This window comes from Nipponia nippon, unplaced genomic scaffold, assembly GCF_047370975.1.
Source record: "Nipponia nippon isolate SJK-2023a ecotype South Korea unplaced genomic scaffold, ASM4737097v1 scaffold_5, whole genome shotgun sequence".
In the NCBI taxonomy this organism is placed as follows: domain Eukaryota; kingdom Metazoa; phylum Chordata; class Aves; order Pelecaniformes; family Threskiornithidae; genus Nipponia; species Nipponia nippon.
This window is the reverse complement of record NW_028262369.1, coordinates 77336772-77349569: the sequence shown is the minus strand read 5'-3', so window position 1 is coordinate 77349569 and position 12798 is coordinate 77336772. Positions and strand designations below refer to the sequence as shown.

General features: G+C 36.9%; 1 long non-coding RNA gene across 1 annotated transcript in view; it reads right to left on the bottom strand.

Annotated features, from left to right (window-relative positions):
- Positions 1 to 8401: 8401 nt before the first annotated feature.
- The window catches only part of LOC148052350 (uncharacterized), a 70782-nt gene continuing 66385 nt past the window's right edge, over positions 8402 to 12798 (bottom strand). Inside the window, exon 4 of the long non-coding RNA XR_015698875.1 lies at positions 8402 to 8492. This is a non-coding gene — a long non-coding RNA (uncharacterized LOC148052350). The remainder of the gene's footprint in view (positions 8493 to 12798) is intronic.

Genomic DNA, 12798 nt, shown 5'->3' with positions numbered 1-12798 from the left:
TAGAAGACTGTACTTATGTTAAATACAAAACTAAAATAATAAAGTAGCATTTTAAACTCATTACTTTGTAGCACTTCTTCACAAAAATAAAACAGAACTAAAGTCCAAAATGGTATTTAATGGTCAATAGCATTTGATCAACAAAGGAGAAGCAAAAAGTCTCAGAGCAGATAAGGAGACAAGTCATTTGGTAAAGGCAGTGTGGTAATGACTGTGGACAGATATGGAACAAAAATCTGCAAGAAAAAAGCTCAGGGTCTAAATATGGTCAAATCCATGAAGGACATTTCCAAGGCTTAAGGGCTGGACCAGCCAGGCTGCCATACAGTATCATGTGAAATAAGGATGTAAAGATATCCTAGAAGAAAGTGACAAACAAAAACCAGACCACCACTATGCAGGAGCTCTAGTATGTAATGGTAAACCAGGGCAGATTTTGGAATGGGATTCCCCTGACAGCTTGCATTGTGTGCAGAACATTACAGTTGCACAACAGGACCCTAAAGCACTACAAGTGCTGTGGGTGAAGAAATGCTCTAAAGATAGGAGCTAATTAAATTTGACTCAGTTCCATTCAAGTTGTGCTGGATAATGTGGCAATTACTCTACTGCATTCTAGCACTGCCATAGAGAAAGCCTGAGACATCATTGTGTCTGTCTTTGCCATTGTATATGATAATATATATGTTCAATATTTATGTTCATTTCTAAAATTGGAGCCACAGAGTTTTGGGTAAGTTAGTGCCTGCTCCAGGTTTTGTTTCTCTTTCCTCAAACTGCTCCCCAGCACATTCAAGAAAGAGTTGGTAAAAATACAGTAGTTCAAGTTGAAATGGCTAACAGCAATGTCGTAATCCTGCAGCTTTATTTTTGGTTTCTCCTGCTATTGACACTTCTGAGCCTCCCCCATTCTCCCATTCCATGGTCAGCTGAGCCAAGTTATAAAGAAAAAGCCCTCTGAATAGAGCTGTGCTTACTGGAGAATGATGTATTTTATAGGCCTAATATGAAATATGTATCCTGTAACTAGCACTTTGATCAAGAAAAAAATTTACTATTAGTACAAACCTTAACAAGATCCATATTTAGTGCAAGTAAGTAAAAAACCTATACTGTTGCACGCAAACTTTAGTTAGAGAACTCATACTGAGCAGTGCTATTAACAAGGCAACAATACTCAAGACTCAAGTCTGCGGCTTGCCTGGTTCTCTCTCATTGCAGTAATATTTAATGCTACAGTAAACTTTAAACATGGGATATGAAGTGGAATTTTAGGGACAGAAGCAGCTCCAGCAAAGGAGGTCTACTTTCTCTCGTTCCCAAACATGTCTGTCATGCAAAGCTCCAGGGAGGGACCATGCTGATGAATAACACATCAGTGTCTATCTTACTGGATTAACTTTCATAAATCAGTATTTTCTTTGCTGCTTGTTCACTAAGAGATAGGTCCTTCAAGGATAGGGCTGTCTGCAGAAGGGTGAATTTAATTAATGACCAGTTCCATCACTTTCTTCTACAGCCCACCCAGGATGCTGTTCCCCAGAAATGCTGTGAATTAATACCCTGACCACATATTCTGGCCACAGAACCACAAATGTTAAATGAAGGTTGGTGGAACATCACTGAAACCTGCATTGAGCACAGCTGGCCTGCCAGCACATGTTACTAATAGTCTTTGCGAACTAAGGAGGGTTCTTTACATTACAGGTCCAAGGCACACTGGAGATAAAATTAGAAGAATCTCTTAAGTCTTGAGTCTCCAGAATCTCCTAACCCTCAAGGTAAAATATTGGCAGTTGAATTTCAAAGTTGCATTAAAAGAAAGAAGTCTTTATTGGCAGGAAGGCTGAACAGAAGATGCTTGAGACTTCCCTCACCTTACAAGCCCCATTCCTGAAGTGTCCAAACCATCAAAGCCACTTGCCACATTGGCAAATTCATGAAAGAAAAAGAACAGAGGATGAAAGAAATGACCACATTTTAGAATTCTGTGAAACCGTGGTTCAAGACCATGCTGGGTTTCTCAAGCACAATAAGATGTTGGCGTGACAAGGAGGCAAGGGGGTCTTAATAAGAGCATCCCACCAAAAGCTGTTGGAACAGAAAAGTCCGTCACTGCATTTTTCAGCCTGATAACTGGAGTAGTGTTGATACAGCTTTCTAGAATTTACGGAATTTTGGGAAATAAAGTTTGTGGCTATTGTTGATTTTACTGATTTCCAGTGCAAGAGAGCTTATGCTGTTGCACTGTCTCCGTGCGTCTCTGAGTGTCTCCTACTCTGCAAGGACTTTTGAAAGCTGGCCAACTGGTTTGACCAGATTTGACACAGGCTGAGAGTTTTCAACAATAATTATGTTCTTACCAGTTTTGTAAAAATAGGCAGCTGGAGAGAGAGAGAAGACAGACAGACCTTGCAAGATCGATCAAGAGAAAGGTTACAGCAAGAGATCACCCCTTATAAGCCACTAGAGAATCCCACGTAAGCCACACAAGACTGAAACCTGATGAATGTGTTAATCACAAGAAAAGCCTTATTTTGAAGTTGCATCTTTTTTTAAAGCCAAAGTCAGTCAACCAAGAGACACACATTGGGAGGGCAACTGGCTTCTTTAATTCTGGAGTTCACAGCACAATTTCTTATTCAGATGTGCTAGTTTCTGTCTGACCAAGCAGTTTTATACAAAACCCAAAATGTTTCTATACAATAAAAGTGCATTCCCTGATCTGAATTACAATCAGGAATGCTATGAAAATCATGTGAAATAAATCCTGTCCACACACAACTATGATCACTTTTTAAAAATATTAAATAATATTATACATCTATGTTGTTTCATAGCATTATTTAAAACGCCCTCTGTTAAAATGTCTATATCACAGTTATACCTATTTATGTATAAATAACACACTTATGAATGTATTTTTGAGTTATGAGACAACCTTAAATCCTTTGAAATTAAGTCCTTACAAGGTATCTTAATTTTAATATTCAGATTCCCTAGTCTTTTTAAAAAACTATAGCTATATATAAGCAAAGAGACAAGTATACAGAGACTAGAGTTTAGATTACAATATAAAGCTAAAGCAATGCAGTTTGAAAGCAAACAAGGAACATTCTAACTGTGTATCTTATATATTGAAGTAGTAGGTATGTTAGAAAAAGCAAAAAGGAGAAGCATGATCTTACACATAGGTGAGCTATTTCCTTCAATTATCAATAATTTCAAATAAATAAGGCAGTGTTTTGAAATTCTGTCAGTCCAAGTATTGCTTGACATCATCTAGGTTTAGAATATATATTATAAAACCCCTCAATGTTACAAAACCAGAAGAAAAATATGAAACAAATTGAGCTTCAAAAATCCAGTCATTTTTTAAATAGGTAAGTCTGAATGAAAATTGTGTCAAATAAAATAAAAACAAAAGGAGATAAAACAGGATATAGAATTTATGTATATGGTATAAATTGCACAACAAAGATAAAATAGTTTTAATCTGATACCTATCAGGACAATTTCCATGATGATTCCTTGCAACGTATTAGGAAATGTGCATTTTGCAAGCCTTATGTAGACAGAAATTAAGAATCAGCCCCCCACGACTAGGTGTGTCTGCAGTTTTGTTGGAAATGTGAGGGAAAGGCATTAAAAAAGCAGTTTATGCAAATACTAAATTCACATCAACATTTTCAGAGAAATAATAATTATTTTCCAAATCTGTCAATCTGTAAAATATCTTTAAGGGTAAAAATAAGTAAAATTTAGAGCTTATTTGACATTTCCAAATAAAAACATTCAGTTTTTATTTTGAATATAAAATTCTCATTTAAAAATATTTTAGAGAATAAAATAACTATAAAGTGAAACATTTAGGCTAAAGAAAATATTTTGCATTAACAGAAACTAATTTTTGTTTTCGAAAAACAGAAAAAAATGCATTTCACTTGAACTGAACCCTTTTCCCCCCTCATTTTTAATTTAGCTATTGAATCCATTAATACATTGTCCAGATGTACCAAGAAATAGCAAACTTATGACTGAAGTCTTTCCTACCATAACCCCTAAAACAAGTGTAAAAAAGGAAGCTGAATTCCCCAAATCCAAGCAAACAAGTGATCTTTCAGAAACAATCACCAAGTTTTATGCTATTCGAAGACAACTGAAAAAATAGCGCCTGGTGAATAGGAGGCATTAACTCCATCCGTATTGGAGAAAGACCTGCCAGTTGCCTGTTCAAAAATCTGATCTAATTTAAAAATTGCTATCGGACCTTTGCCTTCCGGTGTCACTTTTAGAATAGCTTTAAGAACATCATTAGTAACTGGTGGATTGTCACTGTTTCAGCAACTAAGGGATTCACTTTGACAGTATATTGATTCGATTAGACATATTTAAGAGGCATATCAGTGCTCTCTGGGAAGATAAATGAAGTGTCTGTTTCTTTCATTGGTAGGATGAAGTTTCTAATTTCACAGGAGCTGAAACCAGACCGGCTGATTTCCTAGGCGTCACAGCTGGAGCTATTTCAGAATTTGGTTCCTAGGTTTTCTGACTGCAAAGTTGCTAGCTTGTTTAGCACTTCTTATTTTTGGGACAGAAGGATGAAAAGCTATTCACAGTGACTTTTTAATGTAGGAAATACCATTGAGAGGTAACTACTAAACTGAGGGACCCTCAACTAAATGTGCTTTAGAAACAAGTGGTTAAAAAGATCGTTCCTATATCATTCTTAGTGTTATTCTTACGGCAAAAGTCAACAGGGATGTACCCATATATGGGATAAAACATTTGTTCCTGTATCTTTATTTAAATAGCAATGTACTACTACTAGTGGCCATAAAGCAAGTTACTGCCTTCAAAAGATTCTCTTCCTGCATTTAGCACTTCCACCATGATCCTTACACCATGATCCTTAATATTTTCATTAACACTTTAAGGAAGAAGAATGTCTTGAGGATTAATCTAAAGTACACCGAAATAATTGAAAAACCAATTTCCCTCTGAAATTAATGCGCTTTTGATGAGGTTCTTACTCACTTGATGTATCTTTGCCTCCAAGCCAGCACTGAGGCAGTGGTTTACCATCACTGTGATACCATCTATAACGCAGAGCTGGCGAGTCCGCAGCCTTCTACCGGCGCTCGGAGGGCAGGTCTCTAATGTCACATCACGGGAAGCAAAACCAGGCGATTCTCAAGTATAGCCATGCTGAATCATGGGAGATGAAAGAAAGCTTCACTTACATTATAGACTTTCTCCACACTGAGGTTTAAACCTCTAATAGCAGAGTTACAGGCTGAGCCTGAAAAGTTGTGCTTTAATATGGTCATAACATGCTGGTTACAGCAACTTGGTTTAAACACAAAAATAAAACCACAGCGCTGCTCACATGGATGTCTTATGGGGTGAGTAGATGTGTACGGCAAAAGATCACAAGACATAACAGGAAGGACAGTAGAATCAACAGAATATTTGCCTTGAGGCACAATCTAGCTCTGATATATTTATTGTACCTATAGCTCTAGGTGTATATTCACATACCAAACACCAGAGAGCTGGAGGTCATAGCCTTGTCGTAAAGCGTGCCAGCAAAATATATTATGCTGTGTTTGTAATCACATCTTTCCAAAGGCTGGTATCTTAATGAGACTTTGGAAGTGTATGTCTACACACTTAGACCTACCAGCAAAAAGTAAGTCCTTGTATGCTGCTAATCTGTCCCATTTCCAGGTCACGCAACAACCTGGCGTGCCTTTGGAAGGCCTGGTTTGAAAGCGTGGATGTGCACTGGATGATTTTGGCTATGAACCTTTCCACCAAGTCATTCCCCAGTGCTCGGGCTGACATTCCAAACCACTGAGCAATTTTAAGCAGCTGCCCATTTCTTAATATCAGAAATAGAAAATATTTCTTTCTCCCTAGCTCCTAAGTCTCTTCCTGAAATTAGTTCTGTCTGAGATGCAGACTAGGCAACATTCAGTTCTGCAGTAATAAAAGCTCAATAACTTGCCTACTTTTGCTTTAATTGCTTGATAAATAGGAGTTTTTTCTTATTGTTATTTTTCAGCATTTATTTTCTGACCTGAAAGGCTCCTCAGTACAGCCTAAAGTTAGAATTTTAAATGAATAAAACTTATGCAGGGTAATTTCTGGGTTGTTTTACTCTCATTGATTTGATCTTCTTTCTCTGCTGTGAGCGCTTTGCATACAAGGGTCTAACTACCCAGATTTTCAGGAAAAGTACACAAATCAGTTCCATAAACACAGCAAAACCCTTGAAAACTATTCCAAAACCAGTATCTTTCAAGCATGTATGAAATACACAAAAGGCATATGATGTGGAAAAGAAGTTGAATTGAAATAAATGGCAATATGCCATGCTCTACTAATAAACTAAGTTGATTTACTTAACATGCAATTCACATTAGACTTTACAGACATTCAAAATATGAGCAAGTTAACTCTACTAGAATTAGACCCTGCAGCCTCACCATATAGCAGTGCTCCTCTCGTGCCACAGAGTGTTCACATTCCACAAATGGAGGCAGAAGTGTTGCGCTGGTTATGCCTGGTGTAGATAGGGTCCTTCACACCCATCTCAGGTGACGGGAATGAGCGTGGCTCTGCCGACACTGGAACCGCACTTACAGACATTAGGGAGAAATTTGACCCTTCCTTTCTGCAGTATAGGGAAGTTTAGAAAAAGTACAGGATGGGAGTGTAAGAGCAGTAAAGTATTCCCTTTAAACTTGTTTGATTGCTATCATAGTGAGATATAAAGCCTTTATTAGAGGTCACTCGGTGAGAGATACATAGCTTGTTCATTGTCCTCCTTAGCTTATTCCTAGGTAATAAAAGCTTATAGTCATAAAAAGTTAGTACTGTGCTACATCTCAAAGTTTCTTTTGTACTTTAATGCAGACCTATGTAGCCTGCCTATATAAAAAAAGAGGAATTCTTTAAGTCATCTCCTCTTTAAAATAAGATACTGTGACTCAAAGCTCCTTCAAATCAGTGCAAAAATACGCAGTCGGCCATTTGTCATGATGATGTGCATGTGAAAATACTGTCATCAAAGACAGCTATGGCCTTTGCTACATTTTCTGCACCTTGTAATCTGCCCACTAAACCGCACCTCTCTGTGGGTCACTTCTTGTGCTTCAAGCCCTGAGCTAGGCACCAGGACAAAAATAATCAGAAAACATTTTTCTGCTTACTTCAAAATTAATTGAATTAGAGACACAAAATAAGAAACTTTCAATTCAGAATGAGCTGAATTATTTGATGACTAACTGTTAAGGAAAACTTTAATCACCAAAAGAAAAAAAAATTACCATCTTCCCACAACAGCTATTTTTATCCATGATATGGCCATTTAGGAGAGAAACAGTTTTGGAAAATATCCCTGCAAAGGAAAGCACTTAGACACAGACTAGATTTAAAGTCAATAGGTATATCTGGCTTGTCTTTCCTGGGTTTATGGACTAGGGACCAGATTCATGGTTTGTGTAGATAGTAAGTCTAAAAATCTATTCAACTCTGCTTTATCCAGCAGGTGTAGCCATCAAAGTGGCCTCATCACATCTCAATGAAAACTATCATTCTATGGAACATACTTAAATTTATTGTGTAAATTTTTTATATACCCCATAGCTTCATTGTTTATCTTCACCAAAATCTGTATTTTATCCTATTCTGGAGGCTTCTTTCTGTTACGGAGTCATTTCGTTAGCCTGTCTAGACCACAATGTGAGGTCATCGTCATACCATCTGTTAAACTTGTTTGGGTTAGTGTGTCTGCAACTCAGTTCAGCTCAAATGTTATTAGAACATCCTCAAAAATGAGGGTAAGTCAGGCCAAGTCATACTTCCCAAGCATACTACAGGTACTAGATCTACTATTATAGGCAATATAGCTAGTGTTTTGTCATAGATTTATTATAGAAGTATTTAGAAGTCATTTCAAGCTAATCTTGAAATATTTTCATCTGAATATCTGAAGTCATAAAAATTAGCATACTTAAGTGGCATGGAATTATTTAATTTATAGTACAGGTACAAACGTGGAAAAAATGCCTGTAATCTGAGGACAGATGTCAGAGAAAAAAGCTAGATTTTGATATTCTGATTGACATTGAGTAAGACCTTGCATATACCAGCCCATGACCTCAGTCAGATGATGGGGAAGGGAAGGCACCACTTAGTGTTTGTTGTAAAGATACCAGTGTGGCCCCTCCATCTGTGGCTCTGGTGTTTCAGGGCATACAGATTCATCAAAGACAAAACTTGCAAACTTGTTTAGTTTGATGTTAACAGAAGCAAAACAAATATTGATAGAGGACTTCTATTTTGACTTACCTTCCAATGAACTGCATTACCATGCCAGTAACAACTGTTTACATGCATGTGCTGCAGAAGAAGTTGAAGAAATGTACCAGGTGAGGGCTTCTTTATCACACCTTGGTGTCCAACAAGGTGATTAACACCTTATTCTACAGAGAAATAAAACAACATTTGAAGTAAAACATTATTTCTAAACTGTTCTGTCAATGTAGAATACTGTAATTCAAGAGCAACAGTGATATCTGTGAATATTACTCACTAAAAGAACACCAGTAAGGAAATACTGGACAATTTTTAAACCAAAAAAAGCAGTAGCTTTTTTTTTTTTTTTTGCGTTGTTCATGGTATAACATATTTTCAAAAATTAGATTTTTTTATAAATACTACATGGAGAAATAATGAGTAGCACTAGGTAGAGTATATGTTGAATTTCTTATGAAGTTAATTTTTTTGAAGTGAACATTTTGCGATCATTGCTACTGGCTGTATGATCTACTTGTTTCCAAGAAAACCTAGGCTTTATTTATTTTTTGCTATACAACTGTATTTAGTTTGACATCCCTCATATCTTGTAAATAAATAAGAGAAGAAAAAAAAGAATGTTGAACAAACAGCCTCCAAGTTTATCTGCAGAAAGGAAAATGCATTTCAGAAAGAAAACTGAAATATTGCTAGATGTTTGCATAGATACAAGTTAGGCCCTCAGGTTTTTTTTATCTGTATTTTGTTAAATATTATAATTATGTTGACATTTGTAGAACTCTGTCTTGTTAGGCAACTTGTGTTAAAGAAAAGAGTATTCTCAAATAGTCTCAAATGTACTTAGTGCAATTCACATCTGGCTTTTTAGAGGACAAGCTCAATTAAGCAACCATTTCAGGCTTGTCGCAAAATACAGTACTGTCTTCAGGAGTTGGAGAGGGAGATAGGACTGACCACAGCGACATGGCCTTTGATGATAATGGAGTTACTTGGGAATTCCTTGTCTTGGCAGGGATGAAGTCCTAGTTCCAGTACAGGCAACTTGGCACATCGTCTGTGTCTCTCTGAAACACCTGTGTCAGGGCAGCACAAAAATACTTTGCTTAAGTGCCCCAGGGAATGGGGAATACCAGTGCTTGGAGCTGTGAAGGAACGGCACTATCTCCGCATTGCATTGGGTCTCCTTAGTAAGAAAAGCCATGTTGCTCAGTGCTGAACTTTCTCCACGAGGGTGTAAGTAGGCATACTATTTGGCCAGATCAATATCTTTGTTATTTTCCTTGCTCTCTGTCTTATCAAACTTATAAATGCTTTCTATGCCTTTTAGGACAGCTGGTGTAAAGAGAAAGTTGCCATTATTTTCTGAGGGGTGGGAATACACATCGACCCCTTCACCCTGTCCCTGAAATGTCTTTTTCCTTATGCAAGTTTTGCATTTGAATTGTGTAGAGAGTTGTACATCAGCAGATGTATCCTTATTTAAAGAGCAGAATTTCCCAGATTGTACTAAGCAATCCATTCATTCCTTTTCTAACAAACCCTATTAGTTCACTTCAAAATACCTTCATCTTCTTGAACTGCAGTAATGCCACTCTGCTCTGAGGGCCAGTACGAACTGATATCATTTTTGGGAGGCTGTGATTTTCAACTGGCAGGAAATGAATGAAATCAAGGGGGGAAAAAAGTTGATTTTGTGCCAGTGCTCGGGATATCAGTTCTGCCAATTGACTGTCATCCACTACTAGCAGATGTGCTATAAAAGGAGACAAAATTCATTGTTAGCATGCTGCTTGGCGGCCAAAGCCAATTACAGGATGGAGAATTGAGCCTTTCTAATAAAAGAATTTGCATATGGAAATTACATGTATTTCCACATAGTGATAAGTATTTTCGAACTGCTTAAAGGAAGGCTTGACTAAACTCATTTTATGTTAGTATGCATTAACATAGCTCCTTATTTCATACACAGTACAGAATTTTTTTACTATTATATTTTAGTCTGATACTTTATTTCTCACTGGTCATATTCCTTACTCTTTATAAATGTTTTCCAAGATAGAATATATTTTGATACCTCACATTAAAAGTATATAATGATTGCCAGGAAAAGAAAAACTTTTTTTTCTTTTTTTTTTTTTTACAGAATGTGAGTTAAAAAAGTAGACTGAAATGGGTTGCTAAGTCTGGTGAGGATAGACTAAAGGGAGACTTAATAACTATTTTCAAGTATACAATAGTTTGCTAGTTTGAGGAAAGCAATACACTCTTTATTTCTTGCCCTTTTCTTAGTGGATATGGTAATGTGCTTAAAACAGCAAGGAAGACTTAGATTACACACTATGGAAAGCTTTCCAACAGATACAGATTGCAGAGCACAGAATAGATTGTCTAGGGAGCTTGTGGCATCTTCACTGTTGGAAGTTTTTTAAGAACTTGTAATACAAGCCTCTCTTAAGAGTGTTTTAGGCAGAACTGATCTTGTTTGGGACAGAGGATGTAATATGTGACTTCCCTGGGTCTCTCCATTCTTAATTTCTATAAACCCTTTGACTAGTCCCAATAGTTTCCCACTAAATTCATACTGTGAACTATTAACTATTAACTTGACATACAGTTGCAGCTACATTACAAGTAGTAATGGGCATTATCTTGACATTGTAGTAGTACTACCATTCTAAAAGTACATTATACCAAAATTGCTAGGTGCTATTTGCATGATACCTGCAGAACAAGTCTTGTGCTCTGCCTTAATTCTGTGCCATTAGCTGTCTCCCCATGTCTCAGCCCCATTTTCTTCACTAAAGTATGACAGAAGTGTACAAATCTAGTTTTTTTAGAGCAGCAAAGAAAATCTTGCCTCTGTCTTGAAGTCTTCGGATCCCTTGGCCAAAAGGCTTAGTAGTAATAAGACAGGGGTATCAGTGCCCAGTCCTTTTATTGGTGTCAGTGTCATGAAACATTCAAGTTGATATCCCCCACAGCACATTGCAGATCAGGTCCTGTCTTTCAGTTCTTCACCGATTGCAGCCAGAGAAGTTAGGGAAACTAAAAACTAGATTTGGAAATTTCCGTTGCGGCTTCATAATTGGAGGGGAATGAGGAGATGAGGAGATTGAGACAGGGGTTCATTTAATGACATTACTTTGAAACTTCTGCATCTAAAAATAAGTCCTAATTCGTATCGTAGTGCCTTAAAATATTTTACTTTAAGCCTTGAAATAAATGTTTCAAAACTAATTTCTGTATTACATATATGTATATATGCATACCTGTACACAAATACATTTTTCATTTTAAATTAGCTGTATCAATGGCAATATTTAAAAGCATTAAATGCAGGTTTATTAAGGGCAGCAGATATTAGAACATTTTTTCTTAAATCAAACTTTTAAAGCATTCACATAGATGCAGTATTTAGAAATAGCCTTGCTTTCTATCAATTGAATATGATAAATATTTCTATACAAATTTAATTTCCTTCATATTTACAAATATATATAGGTAACTCTTTTGCATTCCTTCCTTCCCAAACTATGCTACTTGATACATACTCGATTACTATGGATAGCATGACAGAACCATTTGCATAATTTTTACAACCTAACATGGGCTAAATCTCAAAATCTTTTTACCCAAAAAATCTCATCAACATCTATAGGAGATTTGTATGGGGAAAAAAAAAAAACCCACAACACAACAAAACGCCCAAGAACAACCTCTTTAGATTTTTGATTTGTGTGATACTGGAACAACCCAAACATGCGACTTCCCCCTGACAACTAGGTACTTAATCTCTCTTCAAAGTCCTGCTCTGTTCTTTTCTGTAATACATACAACCAAGCTGAAGTGTATTGCAGAAAAAGAGAAGGTCTGCTTTGGCTGTTTTGTAGCATTCCTGCCATGCAAAACATTCATATGTCTGATTTAACCAGGCAGGTGAGCCAAAGTCAGTGATACTGAAGTATACTCTTTTTTTCCAAACAAGCCTAAGATACTCTAAACTCATTGCTAAAACTCACTGATTATCTCACTTTCCCATCACTGCCAAATCCTCTTCTCCAGCTTCAACAAATGCAGTTTTCCCCACTCTGTACGTACTTAGAAAGCTGCTGCAAGGGTCATTCTCCCAACCTATTGCTTTGACCATGGCCCTCCTCTACTGGTTTCCATGATTTCAGACATACGCTATCTGTTCTCATGCCTAGGGTCCTAGACTCCCCTAAAATTATAGTCTTTCATTGAAGACTGTGATTGACTGGATTCTGGTCTCACATAATTGATTCATTTTCAAAGAAGTGCATTTATACGCTCTTATGCTTCTCGAAACGCTGTGTGAGACCTTCTTGTAGGCATCCACAGAAAAATTACCTTGTTTTCTGAAATGGCTTCTTTGAACTTACCTGTAACTGTAGTGCCTACAGAAATCAGACAGTAGCTTGGTTATCAAGGCTGACTTATTTTCCCTTCTTTCCT